We start from the raw sequence: 20,746 nt of genomic DNA, 5'->3' as shown, positions 1-20,746 counted from the left end.
AATTAGGAAAGCCTCCCTAAAACAGCTTTATTTTGCATAACATCGTCTTCTAAACATGTTGATCGGGAAAGGGTTCTGCAGGATACATAAGTCAGTGGCTTTAGCCCACAAAACCTTATGCCACAATAAAATGTGTTTGTCTTTAGGGATTCCATTGTAGTTATTGTTTTTCCGTAACACACACACACACCCTCTGGAAATTCCTGCATGCTAGAAATGTTACTTCTCCCTGGTCTGATTGCTGGAATTTGAGCATGTATTGCTCGAGCGTTTTCATGCTTAACACTGCAGCCGTGACACATAACAACTTATTATTATTAAGTGCTCTACCAGATTTCATGAAAGGATATTTTTATTGGGTCGTATATTTCCTACTCTCTCTTTTTTCTGCATGTTACACAGTTGTATAGATCCTCAAACTATTTAGCTGATAATTATCAATAAAAAGTTTGTGAATGTTTATTCAAAACCAGCCAAGGAGTCCAGTTCGCTTTGCTGCATCTTCAAATACTTTGTAAAGGGTTCCAATTCATCTTTAATGTCACAGTTATCCTTGTCCCGTAGCTTGTATGACAGTTTTGCCAGTTCTGCATAGTCCATCAATTTTTCTTGCCATGATTCTTTAGTTGGGGTTTCTTCAGTCTTCCATCCTTGTGTTATTAAAACTCTCACAGCCGTTGCCGCATACATGAAGATGTTTTTCAGCTTTTTTGGCAGATCTTTCCCTACAATCAGGTTTTTTAACAAATGTTAAATGGAACATTTTCTTCAATTCGTTATATATCATTTCCCCAAAAATTTTAGTTACCTTACAATCCCACCACATATGATAAAATGTCCCCTCCTTCTCTTTACACTTCCAACATATATTTGAACTAGTTTTGTACATTTTCCCTAACTGCACTGGTGTTGTGCACTATCTGTACATCATCTTCATGTAATTCTCCTTCAATAGGGATCAGTCTGTAAATTTTAAATCAGTTTTCCATAATTTTTCCCAATCTTCCATCATAATGTTGTGACCTACATCTGGTGCCCATTTAATCATAACTGATTTTACCTCTTCATCTTTCGTCTCCCATTCTAATAGTATGCTGTATACAGCATACAGCGTATATTTCCTACTCTCCATCCCCATATCTAGCTGGGGCGCTACCTGGTTCCCTAGAAGAGGGGGAGGTTCTGACCACTGCCAGTCAGTATAGATAAGTTAGATGGACCCCAAGGTTTAACTCTGTATAAAGCAGCTTCTTCTATTCCTATGTAAGCTAAAGATCCCATTCACTTAGGTAGGAAGGAAATCAAAACCCTTTTCTGTCTACAACTGAAGGCCCCCCACAGAAAACTTCATCTACAGCAGGGACAGACTTTGGTAATATAGTGCTCTGAGCGAGGACAAAATGTGGTGTCCCTCTGCAAAAAACAAACAAACTTTGAGTAGCTACAGTGGTACCTCGGGTTAAGTACTTAATACGTTCCGGAGGTCCGTTCTTAACCTGAAACTGTTCTTAACCCGAAGCACCACTTTAGCTAATGGGGCCTCCTGCTGCTGGAGCACAATTTCTGTTCTCATCCTGAAGCAAAGTTCTTAACCCAAGGTACTATTTCTGGGTTAGCGGAGTCTGTAACCTGAGGCGTATGTAACCTGAAGCATATGTAACCCGAGGTACCACTGTACTCATATAAATATAGGGTTTTAATAATTATTATTTTGCACCCTGTCGGCTCAGCACCCTGTGCTGGGAATCTTCTCGCATTGCCGTAAATCCGGTTCCATTCTGAAAGTCCTTTGCTAACACAGGTGCCTTGGGGAAACAATTCCTGGATTTTCTACACCTACGACTCTCCCAACCTGTGCCCATGATGGGTCTTGTCCCCCAGGTAAACGAAATACAGCGTGGATGACAGCTTTGGGGCACATCTTTGACTGTAAACAAGGGGACCCTGTTCCATTCTTCCAGCAACGGAGTGGCAATGTTCAGTCTAGACAGACCAGGTGGTTTAGCTAGCCATGGTCCACTCCTGATCCTACTGTTGTTTTCCTGCTGACTTCTTTAGGCACAGGCTGTGGTCTAAACCCCTGAGCCTCTTAGGCATGCTGATCAGAAGGTCAGTGGTTCGAATCCTCGCAACTACCATTGCTCTGTTCCATCTCCTGCCAACCTAGCAGTTCGAAAGCACACTTTTTGGGACGCGGGTGGCGCTGTGGGTTAAACCACAGAGCCTAGGACTTGCCAATCAGAAGGTCGGATATTCAGATCCCTGCAACGGGGTGAGCTCCCGTTGCTCGGTCCCTGCTCCTGCCAACCTAGCAGTTCGAAAGCACATCAAAGTGTAAGTAGATAAATAGGTACCGCTCTGGTGGGAAGGTAAACGGTGTTTCTGTGTGCTGCTCTGGTTCGCCAGAAGCGGCTTACTCATGCTGGCCACATGACCCGGAAGCTGTATGCTGGCTCCCTCGGCCAATAAAGCAAGATGAGCACCGCAGCCCCAGAGTCAGTCATGACTGGACCTAATGGTCAGGGGTCCCTTTACCTTTAAATAAATAATACAAGACTTCCGCACTCTTTGAGGTTCCCTGTAAGCCCCTAGATTTCATGTCTAAAATCCAGCTCTAGAACACAGGTGATGTGGCCTCCTTGTGTAGCCACACAACCCTCTCACAACTGAACCTCCCTGCTTTGGCTATTCAGTTACAGACACTGCTCGCTACTGCTTGGTCCCTTTCATGCAGTCTCTCATGTCACAACCAGCCGCTCCCCCCCCCCCCGTTTTCCCCTCCCCACAACTCCTGCCTTGCCACTAACCTTGGGCTCCCCCTTAGCTGCCTCCTCCACACCCCTGGCTGCTGCAGCGGTAGCAGGAAACTGGGCCAGATTGTCAGGACAGATCAGAGTCTCTTCTGCCTCAGCGCTTCCTTGCTCTGCACGCAGCAATGGTTGGATCGGGGTGGGGGCGAGAAGAGGAAGGGGGTGCATGGCGTGCCGGGCAGCCAGAACATGGGGCGGGGGGGGGGGAGGGAAGAACCTCTCGTTGCTCAGACATAGCAAAGCCGCAAGGCATAGGAGAGCTCTGTATGGGTGGCCAAGTGATGCATGATGGGGAGAGGGGGCCTGATCCTGACTTGTTTCAAGGCTGTGAGTCACGGCAGAGCTGCTTTTCATGACTCCCAAGGCCTTGGCTCGTGAACCTGGGTCCACTTCGCCACAGCTGTGCTTTAGGAGGCACTCACAATTTTAAGGGACACCCCCATACATCAGCATCTTCTCTCCCCCCCCCCGCTTCCATTTAGATCCGTAAGATTTTTTTTTTTAAGTGGGGGGGGGGCGGAGGAGAAAAGGTCACCAGCTCAGCATCCCACAAACCTCTTGAATCATCAGATCCAATAGATTTATCAGTTTAATCAGCTCATCCACATACAGACGCCTGGAAGGAGAATGAGACTGGAGATGGCGATAAGCGTATTCTGTTGGTCTCCCCTCCCTTTTTTAATGCATGTTTTGCACCAAGGGATCCAAATTCTCTGCTCCAAAATGAATTAAATTATAAGACTGGAATAATTATGCAGATTAAGTATCTTGGCATGTTTTCTTATTTTGTGTAATTTATTTTCTCCGATAAACTTGACCAGGAGGAGAGAGAGCTGCGCAAGTTCCTAAAAGCACAATCTCTCAACCAGTGGAGGTCCCCAGTTTCTGCATGCTTTTGAGATTTTCACCCAGTTATGAGGACTAGAAACTTTCTTTTAAAAAGGGAAGAGAGTATGGGTTGGAAAGGTGGGGAGAGCTGAGGTTTTTGAAGTGCAAAGTATTGTGCAAAATGGGATTGAGGTCACCTGGAATGCCAACGCAGCCCTGCTCACACCTAGAGGCTTTCTCATATGCAGGTGGGCTGTGGATTGCCAGTTTCTGTATAAGATGGGGCCCTAAGCCTTTTGATAGCTGTTTAGAAGGGAGAACTTTGGCAAGTGCACCTTTTTGCAGTGCTGCGTAAACAAAAATGCCGCGGGAGAAAAGTTGTGCATTCTGAATTTTCCTCTTAAATCATCCATTCTGTCAAGGCTTAATTTGAGCCAGGGATTAGCCCTGCAACCAGTTTTTAATGCCAGGCTCAACCCGTTGCAATGATGACAAATGTGTGGTTCTGAACTTGTGCAATGCGCCTTTTCCCCCGTTTCCAATTAACTGGTATCCCTTTACCTATGTGCCTCCACTTGTATGCCTGAGGTAGGCTTCCAATTATAGTAATATAGTGTGCATGAGAGAGGGGTGTGTGGAGGGGGAGGAACAATAGTTATATACAATATAAAAGTAAAAAGTATTGTAGCTAAATCCATAAAAGTATTGTAGCAAAATCGCAAATTCTCGTTGCTTGGAACCTGGTGTGCAAAACACCCCCCCCCCACTGACCTGATCATTTGCTGCCTGACCTCATAACTCCCATTTCCCTTTTTTCCAACTGGGGTTATTTTGATTGTGCTGTACCGTGTTAGGCTGCAGGTGCAGGGAAGCTGCTACACTGCTACAGGGTCAGACCTGCTGCCCTCACCAGGCCTCTGAGCAAACTAATGTTTGGCTTTTCATCTAGCATTGTGCAGACAGGCTTAATTATTCTATACTGAAAGAACACATCCCTAGCTGTCAGTATTTTCAATGTGTGGCTCTGTTTTGTTTTTGCATTTCCATTCCAGCTGTTCCAAGAAGAGGTGCTCTTATTGCTCCCTAGGGTTGCCAGCTGACTAGAAAATAACCAGCCTGGTTTCCTCTTGTACCTTTAGCAGCAGTTGGATGTGCAGAAGCCACATCGGTCGAAGCTTTTCACAGCTGGAGGTGGAAGGTTCTCAAGCTGTTAATGTTTGCACATCAAACTGCTGTTAAAGGCACAGTGATACTAGCATACCCTCCAACATTTCTCTGATGAACATAGGGATGTCCTGTTCCATACTTCTTCTACTACTACTAATAATAATTCCACTCTGGGCGGTTTCCAATGTATATAAAAACATAATAAAACATTAAACATTAAAAAGAACTTCCCTAGCTGCCTTCAGATGCCATCTAAAAGTTGTACTTATCTTCTTGGCTTGGGGGTCACGTAACCATACCATCCAACATGCCACCAAGGAAAATAGGGACATCCTAAGGAAAAGCAGGGCATTCTGGGAACAAAACAGAAACTGGGACAGCTTCTGGAAATCCAGAACGGTCCCTGGAAAATAGGGACACTTGCAGGGTCTGTCCTAGCTGTTCGAAAAGATGGCTGCTCTGTGCCCCAGCCTTGTAACATTGCTGTATTGCGGGATTGGACACCTCCGTCTCCAGGTTACACAGTGTTTATCTCCTTGAAGGCTTGGATCCATGTACGATGATTTAGAAATTAAGCCCTCCGGTGCCATGATGCTCTTGATGTAAAGGGTTAATTCAGCCCTGGTCCCAAATGAGGCAAAAGCACGATGATAGTAGTAATTCTGTAAATAGTCCATAGCCGGGCTTCTTCTTCTTCTCTGTCTCTCTCCCCCACTCCCCCCCCCCCAATTCACTGGGATCACCCAGTGAAATTGATCCAGCTGTGCATTCAGGGTTGATGAAAACAAGCAAGCAAGCAAGGAAGGAAGGCTTCATATACATAACTAACATGGAATTTGCTGTCACAAGATATGGGGTTGACCACAGGCTTAGATGTTTCATCTTCTTTTAAAGCCAAATTTCTGGGGGATAGGTCCAGCTACCTCTTAGCCATTAAAGCTCCAAGGAACAATCTCCAGACACTATTGGGAGGAAGCCAACCAACTGCTGAGGGCTGTTTGCCTCCATGCTCTGCTTCTGGGCTTCCTAGAGGCATCTATCTGGCCACTCTTGTGTACCAGACTTGATGGACTCCTGGATTCACCTGGCAGGGCTGCTCTTAGGATTTGCACAGGCACAAATGTTTGTTCCCAGCTCTTGGGAATGGTGTTGCAGCAGATTTCCTGCATTGACAAGCCTATATTAATGGCTATGGTTCTGCTGACATTGTCAGAGACAGTATGCTTCTGAATACTGCTGCTGCCGTGCTCGTGTCTTCCTTGTGGGCTTTGCCAGACATCTGTCTGACCACTGCAAGAACAGGATTCTAGACTAGATGGGCCATTGGCCTCATCCAGCAGGTCTCTTTTTTATGTTCTTAAGGGGATGGACCAGGTGACCTCTGAGATAACCTTCCTACTCTGGGATTCTATTTTTTGACTGAATAGCGCTGCTGTTGCCTAGTTTTTGTCAAATGACCTTCTTATGCACTTTGATGAAGCTTGCATTGCATACTAAAGCTTGCAACCATTTTTCTTTTCTTTTTTAATTGCCTGGATGATGGCAAACGTGCTTAGAAAAGGTTCCTACCCTTGGCCTGCTCTCTAATTTAAAGGCCTCTTAATTTGGTGCACTGGTCTCCTCTACCCATGCAGCATTTAGGAACCTATGGCCTGGTTTGGAGGCCGAGTTGAGTGGGCTAATTCTGTGTTGTACACAGATGAAATACTGGGCTGCATGGAGCACTGGTTTTCCGTTTGTGCTGGAAAGGAGAGGATTAAAGAATGCCTCTCACCTACCTTCCCAGTGGTCAGCTGGCAGAGTCAGCGCTGCTGGCCTTTCAACCCTTTCTCAATTTAAATTATGGCCCTGGTGGTTAAAAATTACTTACTGGTGGGGGGATGTAGCTTCTCAGTTGCTTGTTGTGTGATGTAGACCATGGGTAGGCAAACTAAGGCCCGGGGCCGGATCTGGCCCAATCCCCTTTTCAATCCAGCCCCCCGGACAGTCCGGAAATCAGCGTGTTTTTACATGAATAGAATGTGTCCTTTTATTTAAAATGCATCTCTGGGTTATTTGTGGGGCCTGCCTGGTGTTTATACATGAGTAGAATGTGTGCTTTTATTTAAAATGCATCTCTGGGTTGTTTGTGGGGCATAGGAATTCGTTCACCCCCCCCCCCAAATATAGTCTGGCCCCCCATAAGGTCTGAGGGACAGTGGACCAGCCCCCTCCTGAAAAAGTTTGCTGACCCCTGATGTAGACATTATGATGGAGATGGAAATCCAACTCGTCAATGTTTTATTAATTTCCCTCACAATTCCCAGAGTTCCCTGGGAAGAGGGTTATAGCTCTGTGAGGGGAACAACAGGGGTCTCCTAAAAACTTTCAGCATCTTTAACAAACTACTTGGCATTCATTGAGGGAAGCCATGACTGTTTAAAGTGGCACAAGAATGCTTTAAAATGTATGGTGCTGATGTCGACTTAGTTAGGCGATGCTGATTAAAAGGTAAAGGTAAATGCCCTCTTGCTCCCAAAGGGGAAGGTTAGAGAGAAACCAAGGGAGCCATTTGCCCAGGGGGCAAAAGATGAGCTTCTACTGGGTGCTTGAACGACATCCCAGTGCAGTTGCTCCATCCAGACCTTCACATAACTCTTCCTCCCTTTTGAGCTGCTTCTCTACCTGGCTCCATGACAAAAAAAGTGCACCAGTAGCCAAGTGATCTATCTTTGTTCTGTCGTAATTACAGTTGGTGATTATTATTTTTCTTCTTCTTCTTGGCCTGGGAGGCTTGTTATGGCAAAGCTTGAAAAAAACCATTTATCTTCGCTCACAAAGCTTGGACGGTCATTTTGTGTGAGTGAATTGGGGATGGGGAAGAGAGAGAGAGAGAGAGAGAGAGAGAGAGAGAGAGAGAGACTCTGCAGCGTCTCCTGCTGTGACAGAGACCCCTTGAAAAGAGCTGAGGTGGTGCCTGCTGGCAGCCGTGATTATGGGCACAGAGCCATCTCTCGTCCAGGCCAGGGCAGTTTGCTGTCAAGGGCAGGAGCAGAGTTACACCGATTCTGTAGAATAAGATGTTATTGCCAAGGCGCACACTGTAATGTCATTGCTGCTGATGTGCGAAAGAGAGACAAATATGTCGGTCACTGCAGTGGCTGAGGTCACCCTGCATCTACTGTTATCTCTCGCTCTATAATTTCAGACCACCCTGATCTCCCACACCCTCATTTTTCTTTAAAGTTATGGCTATGTGGTTGCACACTGGCTATGCCGTGTTGCACACTGACTTCAAGGGCTGAGGGGAGGGAGGTGGGATGAATGGGCCACAGATTGCCCCGGCACGCCAATGGCTTCCAGTCTTTCTACATTCAAGGAGTCATTGCCATGCTAACGTGTCTGCCGGAGGACCTGCTAGGACCCTAGATTCTTTAGGGGCCCAGGAAAAAAGCAAAGAACGGCCATCAATACACTGAGCTAGATGAACTACTAGCCTGACTGAGTCTTCACCCAGAGGAATGTTGAGACCCCAAAGGAACTTTGGGTGAAGAGTCCTTAGCCTAGAATGAACCCAACACTCCACTACAGTGATGCATTATAGGGGAAGATCACTAGTGCCAGGAAATTCCTGTTGTCAGGGTATTGTCTTGACTGCCACGACTCTCGGAGAAGCCCCCATTCAGCTTTCGATATTATCAGAGCCCTCTTTGAAAGCCACTCTTGTGTGTGGTTTTGTACATCTTGGGACAAGTGTCACTCCATCTTTTTGTGGGCCATTTTGGCAACATTTTCGATGGGCTCCTAACTCTACCCTTTCCTCTCATATGGGAAGGAAGGTATAAGGGCCTCTAAGTTGAGCTTGCTTCCTCCACCTTTTTAAACACCAAGTGCCTGCATAGAGTAAAAAATGCTGTGGTTGCTTACTTATATAACCGGGATGAGAGACCTGCGGGGATCCAGGTGTTTATTGGATTGCAGGTGCCATTACAGTTTGACTCCCGGAAGCATTCCAAAACCAAGGCATGGCTTCCAATTGGCTGCAGGAGCTTCCTGCACTCAATCGGAAGCCATGTAAGGTGAGTCGGATGTTCAGCTTCCAAAAAATGTTCACAAATCGGAACACTCACTTCTGGATTTGCGGCGCTCGGGAGCCAATTTTTTCGGGAGCCAAACCGTTTGACAACCAAGGTACCACTGTATTTGCTTTTCGGATAGCTCCGTCAATAGAGCAGGAGACTCTTAATCTCAGGGTTGTGGGTTTGAACCCCACATTAGGCAAAAGATTCCTGCATTGCAGGGGGTTGGACTAGATCACCCTCATGGTACCTTCCAATTCTACAGTTCTATGGTTCTATGATCCCTGTCCATTGGCTATGCTGGCTGGAGCTGCTGAAAGTTGGGAGTCTAGCATCATCTAAAGTGTTCACAGGCAGGGATACAGGAAGGCAGCATTACCTGTTTTACCCTATATTTGTTCCATGTAGAGCTGTTTCCATTCTTCTGCAGTTTGTAGTCTGCCCAAAACTGCACTATTTGTCTCGCTGTCCACTTTGCTGAATTTTCCTGCAATTAATTCCATAGCTACGTAATGACATTGCCATTGCATTATCCCACCACATTCATTTCAGTGCAAAGGCCATTCATTGCAGGAAGAACACTGCAAATGACAGGTGGAAGGGAAGCCATCTATTACCTATCACTTGTGGACTGAAGGCAACAGCAGTAAGTGAATACTGATCATATTCCCTGGATTGATTTTTGTTCCGGACATGGGGCGAGGAAGCAACCACGCTTCTGCTTCCATTAGAATTCTCTGACATCCTCTGTTCACAGGGTCCCCATTCGTCTCCTCCCGTTCTAACAGACGAATAAGAAAATACAGGGAGGATGCTTTGATCCATATTGAGCTTATCACAAGAGTTCTTTGAAGCAGGGCGCTTGTAATTCATAGAACCAGAGAAACATAGAGTCATCTACTCCAACCCCCCTGCAATGCAGGAATCTCAACTAAATCATATGTGTCTGATGGCCATCCAACTTCTGCCTAAAAACCTCAAATGAAGGAAAGTCCACCACCGAGGGAACCACAACCGAGAACCGAGGCCAAGAATGAATGAGCCACTTGCGTGGGACCACAAAATGAACCCATGGGAGGAGGATACTTGAGTCTAAGTTCAGCTTTCTCTAGTCACTGGAACACCATTGGGCTTGATGACAAAAAGCATGGGTAGCCAGACTGGTCTATCAAGATTGAATTCCCAAGTACCAGCAGTGCATTGCCTTTTGGATCAGAGCTAGCTGTAAGAAAAGTGAGCCAGCTTCCAAGAGCTGCTCTAGAGGCTGGATGAACCATCATGCTCTGAAAGGTTTGCCTGCTGCTCCAGCTGGCCTCGATATTTAATTAATTGATTTAATGAAATTTATATACTGCTTGATTGCAGGAAAAACCCCTCAAAGGGGTTTAAGAAAGTATTATGTTCCTGTTGCTTTTGCATTGGCTTTTTGAATATCACTCCTATATCCATTATGCTACTTCCAAACAGCCCCCACCAACATGCTGCAGCTACCATGAAGAGGACTTCCCATTCCCATTCATCACTGTGTTGCAGCCCCTTCCAAGTCACCAATAGTCTTGTGATCACCAATAGTCAGCATGGATTTCTGAAAAATAAGTCATGTCAGACTAACCTGATCTCGTTTTTTGACAGAATTACAAGCCTGGTAGATGAAGGGAACGCAGTGGATGTAGCCTACCTTGATTTCAGCAAGGCATTTGACAAGGTGCCCCATGATATTCTTGTAAAGAAGCTGGTAAAATGTGGTCTTGACTATGCTACCACTCAGTGGATTTGTAACTGGCTGACTGACCGAACCCAAAGGGTGCTCATCAATGGTTCCTCTTCATCCTGGAGAAGAGTGACTAGTGGGGTGCCACAGGGTTCTGTCTTGGGCCCGGTCTTGTTCAACATCTTTATCAACGACTTGGATGATGGACTCAAGGGAATAATCAAATTTGCAGATGACACCAAACTGGGAGGGGTGGCTAACACCCCAGAGGACAGGATCACACTTCAAAACAACCTTGACAGATTAGAGAACTGGGCCAAAGCAAACAAGATGAATTTTAACAGGGTGAAATGTAAAGTATTGCACTTGGGCCAAAAAAAATGAGAGGCACAAATACAAGATGGGTGACACCTGGCTTGAGAGCAGTACATGTGAAAAGGATCTAGGAGTCGCGAACTTGACATGAGCCAACAGTATGACGCGGCAGCTAAAAAAGCCAATGCAATTCTGGGCTGCATCAATAGGAGTATAGCATTTAGATCAAGGGAAGTAATAGTGCCATTGTATTCTGCTCTGGTCAGACCTCACCTGGAGTACTGTGTCCAGTTCTGGGCACCACAGTTCAAGAAGGACACTGACAAACTGGAACGTGTCCAGAGGAGGGCAACCAAAATGGTCAAAGGCCTGGAAACGATGCCTTATGAGGAATGGCTAAGGGAGCTGGGCATGTTTAGCCTGGAGAAGAGGAGGTTAAGGGGTGATATGATAGCCATGTTCAAATATATAAAAGGATGTCACATAGAGGAGGGAGAAAGGTTGTTTTCTGCTGCTCCAGAGAAGCGGACACGGAGCAATGGATCCAAACTACAAGAAAGAAGATTCCACCTAAACATTAGGAAGAGCTTCCTGACAGTAAGAGCTGTTCGACAGTGGAATTTGCTGCCAAGAAGTGTGGTGGAGTCTCCTTCTTTGGAGGTCTTTAAGCAGAGGCTTGGCAACCATATGTCAGGAGTGCTCTGATGGTGTTTCCTGCTTGGCAGGGGGTTGGACTCGATGGCCCTTGTGGTCTCTTCCAACTCTATGATTCTATGATTCTAAGTCCCATTGCTGACTAAGAAGGGGCTACAGTGTCGGATTACCAAATAAGCAGAGTAGGCACTGGCCTATGGGCCCTATGCCTTTTAGGGGTCCTGCAACAACGGATCAAAACAATATTGATTTGATCTTGAAAGAAAAGTACAGAAACCTATCAGGAGATAATTTGCAAACCCCCCCCCCCCAATATTTTGACTGCCTAGGGCAGGCATAGGCAAACTTGGCCCTCCAGATGTTTTGAGACTACAGCTCCCATCATCCCTGACCACTGGTCCTGTTAGCTAGGGATGATGGGAGTTGTAGTCCCAAAACATCTGAAGGGCCGAGTTTGCCTATGCCTGGCCTAGGGGTCTCCACAGGGTTTAATCTGGCACTGAGGGGCTAGCAGTCTCTGAGGAACTCCGAGAGCAAAATCCACATATACACAGTCCAGACGTCATGGAAGCTGGATGGTCCCACAGCCAGGGGTCCAGTCCAGAGGACAGGGAACCCAGATAGTGAGCAGGAAGCAGCAAGGTAGGGCTAGAAACTACAGTTATTGTTTCCAGCATCTGACTACTGCTGAGAGCTCTCTTTGAGAAGGCCAGAGCCAGCTGGTTCTCATCAGGGCCTTCTCCTCTGTGAAAGGTGATGAGCTGCAGGTGGAGTCATTCCGCCTTCTCCTTCTTCAGGCAAGGCTGACTTGGCCCATGAGACACTGCTGGTCCTGTGTGGAGGCTACAATGAACTATGTCCTGGAGCATCATTTAAAAGTGGCGTTGAGCTAAGAGGAGTAATATGTGTGGAAGGGCTGTGGCTCAGTGGGCAGATGCTTTGCATACAGAAAGTCCCAGGTTCAATTCTCAGCATCTCCAGGTAGGGAAACTCCTGTCTGAAACCTTGCAGAGTCTCTTTGTAGACAGTATTAAGCTAGATGGGACAAAAGCCTGACTTGGTGTGTGTGTGTGTGTGTGTGTGCGTGCGCATGCACTGTGGGGTGGCCCTGTCCCGAGGCAAGATGAGGCAACCATCTTGGGCGACAGACTTTGGGTGCCTTTTAGAAACAGCCAAGAAGGAGGCAGATCTGACCCAAGAGGCACAATACACTGAGTAATTTTTCTGCCCAAATCTTATTGAGGGTGAATAGCAGTGGTCTGGTCTGGCTCTCCTCCCAGGCTGGAAAGTGTAGAAAGAGTCCCAGGCAAAAGAATTTTGTAGTGGATTGTTTGATTGTGCCTCGTGTTAATTAGTGGAGGAGAGATGCTGCTATTTGCATTTTTTATCCTGGGCACCAAAATGTCTGCGAGCTGCGCATAATCACCAGGTTGCTTATATTAAATGATTGCACTGGGTAAGCACAGGGACTGTATTTTTGCATATGTTGCTGTGTATGTATTTTATACTTCTTAATTAAGCTGCCCAGAGAAGTTCATGTTATAGCCTAACAATCTCATTTACTGTGGGTAGACCTATGTTTCTACCTACTGAGGCTGTGAAGATGTATGTGTGAGTGTGCAAGCAATATATGATAAACTTCGGGAAGCCTTGGAGGAGACCCAAACAAGCTTCGGCTGCATACACACATTTTATTCTAGAATTAATGGAGACTGAGGAGTTGGTGGGTTTTTTTTTTTGCTTAATCCAAACAAACAATGCCTCTGAAACGCATTTCTAGAGATTAATCTGAATTACCCTGCAGTGTGCCCATTTGAAATTGGATCAAAGCCAATGTAGGCGGTCCTAGCAATGGAGGGTATCCTCCCTTGCCCAATGGTGTTGTGGGTGGGCGTGTGCTAAGGTTGCAATTGCCACTTCCCCCTTTATAGGCATGAGCAGGAAGGAAAATACTGGGTAACCTATGAAGAGGAGAATATTCAAATGTGAATCAAGTAGTCATATCCTTGTGGACAGCAGGATCTATGTATCCAGTGGCGTAGCGTGGGTTGTCAGCACCCGGGGCAAGGCAAGTAATTTGCACCCCCTAACCCGTGGATTTGCGCCCCCTAACCCTAACCCCCAGGTGTTGCGCCCGGTGCGGCCGGCCCCCCCCTGCACCCCCCACGCTACGCCACTGTATGTATCTATATGTAAAATCTAGACTGAAAGAAGCATGTTGGGGGATAAGCATAAATAATTCTGGATTAAGAAAAAACGACATTCTTGTGCTGCAAAAAGGCTAGTGTGTTCACTGCTTCGGTGATCAGAAAGACTTGGGTGGAGCAAGACACAGTGTGCATTGAAAGCTGAATTAAAATTGGCCCATGAGACATTGGGGACACAGATCAGGGTGGGGATCTGCCCCTGAGTCTTTGTGACTACCCATTTCAAGTGGGTAGTTCTTCATCTAATTAATATTGAAGGTGCCAATCAGGGTCATGTTGAGACTGGAGCCTCTTTATTGATGGTTACCTTTCCTGCAAAGAAATCAAAGTGGTGCGCAGGGTGTCTTGCTTTCAATTTTGTCGTCGCAAGAACCCTTTGAGGCAGGTTAGGTTGAGAGGGAGAGAGTTAATGGCCCAAGGTAACCCAGTGAGGATTTGAATCCTTGTCTCCTGGGTCCTAGCCTGACGCTTTAAACTACCACACCATGGTGACTCAGCTGGGACTAAATCATTTCCCACCTTTTGAATGCGATAGAACAGAATTCTAACTAAACTTGCGTAGGATTCTGTTGCTCGTGTAACCTTTTTTTACTGCCTGCAAAGCAACAACTTTTTCCTCAGAGCAGAATTTTGGGTTGTTTCTAGAGCCTGTGTAGCTTGAACTTGCATTCCATCAGAAATTCAACTTGTGGTGTCTTTGCCACTCCCCCTTCCTCAACAAGATCGCATGAATCGGTCTGACGTCTTTGGTGATTCTGTAGTGTAGGGACGTGGGTGGCGCTATGGGTTAAACCACAGAGCCTAGGACTTGCTGATCAGAAGGTCGGCAGTTCAAATCCCCGCGACGGGGTTGCTCCCGTTGCTCGGTCCCTGCTCCTGCCAACCTAGCAGTTCGAAAGTACATCAAAGTGTAAGTAGATAAATAGGTACTGCTCTGGCGGGAAGGTAAATGGTGTTTCCATGCACTGCTCTGGTTCACCAGAAGCGGCTTAGTCATGTTGGCCACATGACCTGGAAGCTGTACGCCGGCTCCCTCGGCCAATAAAGCGAGATGAGCGCCGCAACCCCAGAGTCGGTTACGACTGGACCTAATGGTGAGGGGTCCCTTTACCTTTACCTAGTGTAGGGAAGGACTTAATTCCTCACCCAGGTCTTTGAATGTTGCAGCAGAAGATGTTTCACAGCCAGATCAGGGTTTCTCTCTACCTCCTCCATGTTTCCTTCGATTGCCTCCCCCCCCCCCCACAACATAACCCATCAGATGTGGCTTGACTTGCTTTTGTGAGCCATCTGGAGGGGTTGCTCCGTAAGCAGCTCTTGCCGTGCACCTGTTCTTTGTTGGTGGCACATGGGGACAAGGGGGTGAAGAAAATGGCTTTCCCTCTTCCACCCCTTCTAGGACATATAAAGTGCTCCTATTCCACTTTCCTACCTCCCCCCCCCCCCAAGAATATTGGGAGCTGTAGTTTGTTAAGGGTGCTGAGAGTTGATAGGAGACACTTAACATACTACAGCTCCCAGAATTATTTGAGGAAGCCAAAATTGTCAGAGTGGTGTAAGAGTGCTTTAAATACACGGTGTGCATGTGACCTCAGCCTCCAGCTTAAAGGTAAAGGGACCCCTGACCATTAGGTCCAGTCGTGACCGACTCTGGGGTTGCGGCGCTCATCTCACTTTACTGGCCGAGGGAGCCGGTGTACAGGTCATGTGGCCAGCATGACTGAGCCGCTTTTGGTGAACCAGAGCAGCGCACGGAAAGGCCGTTTACCTTCCCGCCGGAGTGGTGGTACCTGTTTATCTACTTGCACTTTGACGTGCTTTCAAACTGCTAGGTTGGCAGGAGCAGGGACCGAGCAACGGGAGCTCACCCCGTCGTGGGGATTCGAACCGCCAACCTTCTGATCGGCAAGTCCTAGGCTCTGTGGTTTAACCCACAGCGCCACCCGCGTCCCCTCCAGCTTAGCCAGGAGTATTTTGCTCCAACTTGTCACTAACGTCCATGCCGGATTTGCTGGGAGTGGGTGGGTCCCTGCCACAGCTTTTGCCACCCTTGTGGTTACAGCCAGGACCTGGCTTGGTGCCTCATTCGCTGTGACCTTCACATCTTTGTTTTAGTTGCAGTTTAGTAATTTGAGCATCTCTTTGGTCTTAGCTGTTTCCCCTGCTGGCGAGAGAGAGAGAGAGAGAGAGAGAGAGCGCGAGCGAGTAGGCAATGGGCAGCCTTTGCTACTTGCTCTGTCTGCTGCCTCCTGCTACCTCCTCTACACAAAACTTCAGATCGTCACCTCTGGGATTGTGGCACCGAAGCTCAAACTCCTTCATTTCTGGAGAGAGGACTTAGTGCCTTGCAAGGCAGAGGGCTGCTTTGGGACTCCTGGGTCCTAATTGGTTAGTTGGCTTATCTCACATTTTGCTCTCCAGCCCCCTCCACACACCCCATCATACACACAGTTTGGCGCTGAATTCCTCCATGCTTCAAGGCTTCTGGTGCCTAAGTCTCTGTGTGCACCTGCAGCTTCCAGGGAACAAAATCTTCTCCCATTCTGAGTGTCTCTCAGAACCGGTGAGTGTGTGTGTGTTGGGGGGGGGTTTGCAAAGAAACCTTGTACAGTCGGCTTCCCTGCCGTCCCTCACTCAAAGAGGAGTGGCATGGCCCATACCACTCCCAGCACCTGCCTTCCCCCAAACAAAGGGCTTTTGTCTCACCTGCTTCCCTCCTCCCTCTTGACCGTACTATGACCTGGCCAATGGCGGCAAGGAACAGAGATCCTTTGAGGTTTGCATCTGGTCCTGATCCTGGGCAGCAGAGTTGGGCTGAAGCGGGGTGGGTGGATGAAGGAAAGAGGTGGGATCTGTGGCTGTTGGTGGTTCTGTTTTGCAGAGTGGACAGGAGTTAGAGAGCCAGGCCTGGGACACCCTCCCCCCCCCCCACCGCCACTGATGATTCAATGCTGGCACTTCTGTCTCCAGTGTTGCAGGAGGGGTTTAGGTGCAGAGATGATGTGCTTCTTGCGAGTGTGTGTATAGAAAGACACACAGTTCTGCCTGCATGTGCATACAGGGGAGCGATGCCTATAAGTCTGTGAATTGTGGATTTTCGTCGGCGAAACAGAGCGAACTGGGTGGGGGGAAAAGAGCGGACTGCTGAGGTTTTGTGGCCAAGGCATATTTGTGATGCGTTTGCCTGTGATACATGTAAGTGCACGTGTGTGTCAGGCATGTGAGTGTGTGAGAGAACGCAATGGTTAATGCTGCTGTATGGCAAGCATGTACCGTGTGGCCTGAAAAGTGCATGCACTCACAGGTTAAGAATGTTTGGGTGCTTCAGTATTCCCTGTTCGGGAACACACACATAGGTGTGGGAACATGTGTGTGTGTGTGTGGGTGCATCAGTGTGGGGTATGTGGACTTCAGGCCTCACCCCTGCCCCTGGTTGTTGTTTTTTGCCAAGCCTCACAAAACCAGGACTAGCTGAGCACTCCCTGCTGCTTCCCCCACCCCCAAGCCCAGGGACAAACTCAATTACACTTGGATTTCATTTCAGCTGTATCTTTTTCATGCTGAGACCTGCCTAGGGAGGAAAACAGTTCTCAGAGGTGGCAGAATGAGGGGAGCCAACTCCCGGTAACAGAAGGGGATGGGAGAAGCCCCGCAGGCATGCTGGGAGACCGGTGGGCAGGGAACTGGGAAGCTTCTCTCCAGGAGAGGCCCTGGCCTACACGGGAGTCAGCAGAATGCAGTGTAAATGAGCCAGTGGAGCCTCAAGGGGGGTTGAACAGACTGAACTACTTCAGACTGAAGGGCTGTGTGGGTGTGATGTCATTGTTTTTGTTTTTATTAAAAAAGGTGCTCCCTTCCATAAACCGCATTCATGCACAAATGCACAAATTGGATAGGACTGTGCTAGGCTTTTTCTCCCTGGTGCAATACCTTTCCGGGTTTTGTTTTTACTTGTAGGGATGTCTTTAGATGAGTAATTACAAGAGCAAACGTTTGCTTGCAGCTTGAAGTGTCCCAATCCGTCCTGCTCTGAATGGGCAGACCAGACCTGTGTTGGTGGTGTTGGGGTGCTCGGCACCAGGTGGTCTGAAACAAGGATGGAGGGGGAAGACTGTGCCCCCCCCAGATGTTGTGGGACTCTCACACCCATCAGCCTCACTCAGCATGGCCAAGAGTCAGGGGTGATGGGTCAGGGCTAAGCATTCCACTTCCTTGTCCTGAATGGGCAGTGGTGTTGTTGTATAGTCATTTAGTCGTGTCCGACTCTTCGTGACCCCATGGACCAGAGCACACCAGGCACTCCTGTCTTCCACTGCCTCCCGCAGTTTGGTCAAACTCATGCTGGTAGCTTCGAGAACACTGTCCAACCATCTCGTCCTCTATCGTCCCCTTCTCCTTGTGCCCTCCATCTTTCCCAACATCAGGGTCATTTCCAGGGAGTCTTCTCTTCTCATGAGGTGGCCAAAGTATTGGAGCCTCAGCTTCAGGATCCGTCCTTCCAGTGATCACTCAGGGCTGATTTCCTTCAGAATGGATAGGTTTGATCTTCTTGCAGTCCACGGGACTCTCAAGAGTCTCCTCCAACACCATAATTCAAAAGCACCAATTCTTCAGCGATCAGCCTTCTTTATGGTCCAGCTCTCACTTCCATACATCACTACTGGGAAAACCATAGCTTTAACTATACGGACCTTTGTTGGCAAGGTTTGTTGGCAAAACTCCATGGACAAAGATGGGCAGTGGTACTATAGGACTATCCCATTACTCAATGAGTACTACTACTAACATGGACATCTGGTCTGGTTCCCATGTGGCCACATACACATCACTAAAAAATAGGAAATACTGTACATCTCTCTCACGCACACGCAAAGAACCCAGATTTGCACAGAAATTGTATGTGCTAATTGATGTGTCCAACACAACTCATCATGGTGGAGGGCAGGGCAGAAGATGGGGATTTGATGACCTGTGTGTTTCCACAGCCTGCCACCCAGGTACTGCTAACGGTTGGATAGGTAAATTCAAGACCCTCTCCTCCTCCTCTTCTTAAGGTTCCTGCTCTTTTAACTAAGCTAGGACCGACAGCACTTCAAACAGAGGACTGCTCTCTGTAAAGTGAAACTAATGGGTTATGCCATCAGCAGCCCTAAATCTTCTGCCAAGACAGTAGTTTGCTAAACAACGGGTGGGAGGAATTGGCCCACTGGACTCTCTATCTGACTTTGATAGAGATGTCCTTGTTTATCTTTGTCCCTTCCCCCATTTTGGCGGCGAGGAGACGTAACTCTGCCAGAGAGATCTGCAGAGATTCTGCGGGAACTGTTCAGAGATGGGCAAGAGAAGGCTGAGATGGACAGCAGAAGGATAGGTCTTAGCTTCTGGGAACACAGTGCTTTGGTCCCCTAGGCTTGCTGCCTCTTTGATCCTGACAAATGACCTAACAGTAGTTGAGGACCATATCATTAGTTGCCTACTAACTGTATCACATCCCCTTATGATGCAAAACACCAACTTGGAGGCAATAGTGATGGTTCCTCTTTCAAGCCAATGACACCCAGGGGAAAATGTCCAGTGTTTGGACTAGTTGTTAGGAGCTATTTCCTCTTCTCTTGCAAGAAATCTTCCTATGGGGCCACTGTTTAAGGTAAAAGAACCATCCATTACTCTAACTCATCTCAGGTCCATGGCTTGCAGGGGTGTGTTTCTTAGTCCTGGCATTCAAATCCCTAGAATTTTCTTTCTTTTGATCTAAGCACCCTAAGCAGGGTCTGGTATTCTGCCCCTCAAACATGACCGTCTTGAGGTGTGGGGCTCCCAAAAAGTTGGGACTCTGATATGAGGCCAGACATCCATGTGCCCCATATACTAAGACCCGCTCAACACAGCCTTGCATTGGTGAAAGAACCCAGGAGTCCTGCTTTCCAGCTGCCACTTGTGCTGTCTGTTTTGCTTCATTGGATAATATTTGGAGAGCCAGTGTGGTATAGTGGTCAAGAGCGGTGGACTCGTAATCTGGTGAACCGGGTTCGCGTCTCCGCTCCTCCACATGCAGCTGCTGGGTGACCTTGGACTAGTCACACTTCTCTGAAGTCTCTCAGCCCCACTCACCTCACAGAGTGTTTGTTGTGGGGGAGGAAGGGAAAGGAGAATGTTAGCCGCTTTGAGACTCCTTCGGGTAGTGATAAAGCGGGATATCAGATCCATTCTGCAGAGAGAATTGTGTATCGCACAATTATTATTATGTGAGCTGTATGTGTATGTCATTCTGTGCCATCCCTCCTTTCCACTGGCTTGTCACCTGCAGTCCATTTTGGAACCTAGGAGGCGGCAAATTGATTCTAGGGTGATGGAGATGGTTGTATCGCTATCCCCTCTCCCACAAGACCCCCCCATCTGCAGTTTTTCCAGCACCCCCTCCTCCCTCTGCTGCATGCTTGCCCCACTTTTGAGCATCTTTAATTGGCTGTGCTTTCCAGAGCCCATTATGAGCGGTTGGGGTGGGGAGGGAGGGCAGCTCCATGGTGGTGGGGGAAGGGTGGCTTGGGTTCTTGATGGGGGGAGGAAAGGAACGGGGAACTGGGAATCACTGCATCTGGGCTATTTCCAGCTCTGTCCTTTTTACGTAATCGCCCTGCGCTTTCCTGCATGTGCGAGTGAGCAAAGCTACTGGGGGATGGGGAGGCCACGGAGTGGGGCCTTTGGTCAGGTAAATGGCATGTTGCACCCCCCACTTTCCCCTCTCTAAAAGAAATCCCAAGGGAGACATTAGCTGGGAGAATCGGTGGTGCTGTCACGCCTGTCTGGTCCACTTAGTTTCATGCCCTTCTGGGATTTGTTGCCGCTGCAGCTCAGCGGCATCAATGATTTTGCTCTGTTGCATCTCCTCCCGCTGCCCCCGAGCTTGTGAAATGCTTCCACTACCTGCTTATGAGCAGAGGGACTTGGATCACAAAAGCAGCTTGCAGCTGGTCTTGAGCTGGAGACAGCAGCTCA

General features: G+C 47.9%; 1 protein-coding gene across 11 annotated transcripts in view; it reads left to right on the top strand.

The window, feature by feature from the left end:
• ZNF385A (zinc finger protein 385A) overlaps positions 1–20,746 on the top strand; it is a 190,292-nt gene that overhangs the window by 66,194 nt on the left and 103,352 nt on the right. Inside the window, exon 1 of one of the 11 annotated variants that reach the window (XM_083728979.1) lies at positions 16,819–16,828. The exons of 9 other annotated variants lie outside the window; for them this stretch is intronic. The gene's annotated coding sequence lies outside the window, so the exon portion shown is untranslated. Of the gene's footprint in view, positions 1–16,818; positions 16,829–19,250; positions 19,398–20,746 lie in introns of those variants that run through there. One more of the 11 variants, XM_083728992.1, reaches the window with a different exon arrangement.

The sequence above is a fragment of the Podarcis gaigeae genome (genome assembly GCF_964106915.1).
Source record: "Podarcis gaigeae genome assembly, chromosome: 2".
Lineage (NCBI taxonomy): Eukaryota > Metazoa > Chordata > Lepidosauria > Squamata > Lacertidae > Podarcis > Podarcis gaigeae.
The sequence above is the reverse complement of the archived record's forward strand: the minus strand, read 5'-3'. Positions and strand labels throughout refer to the sequence as shown.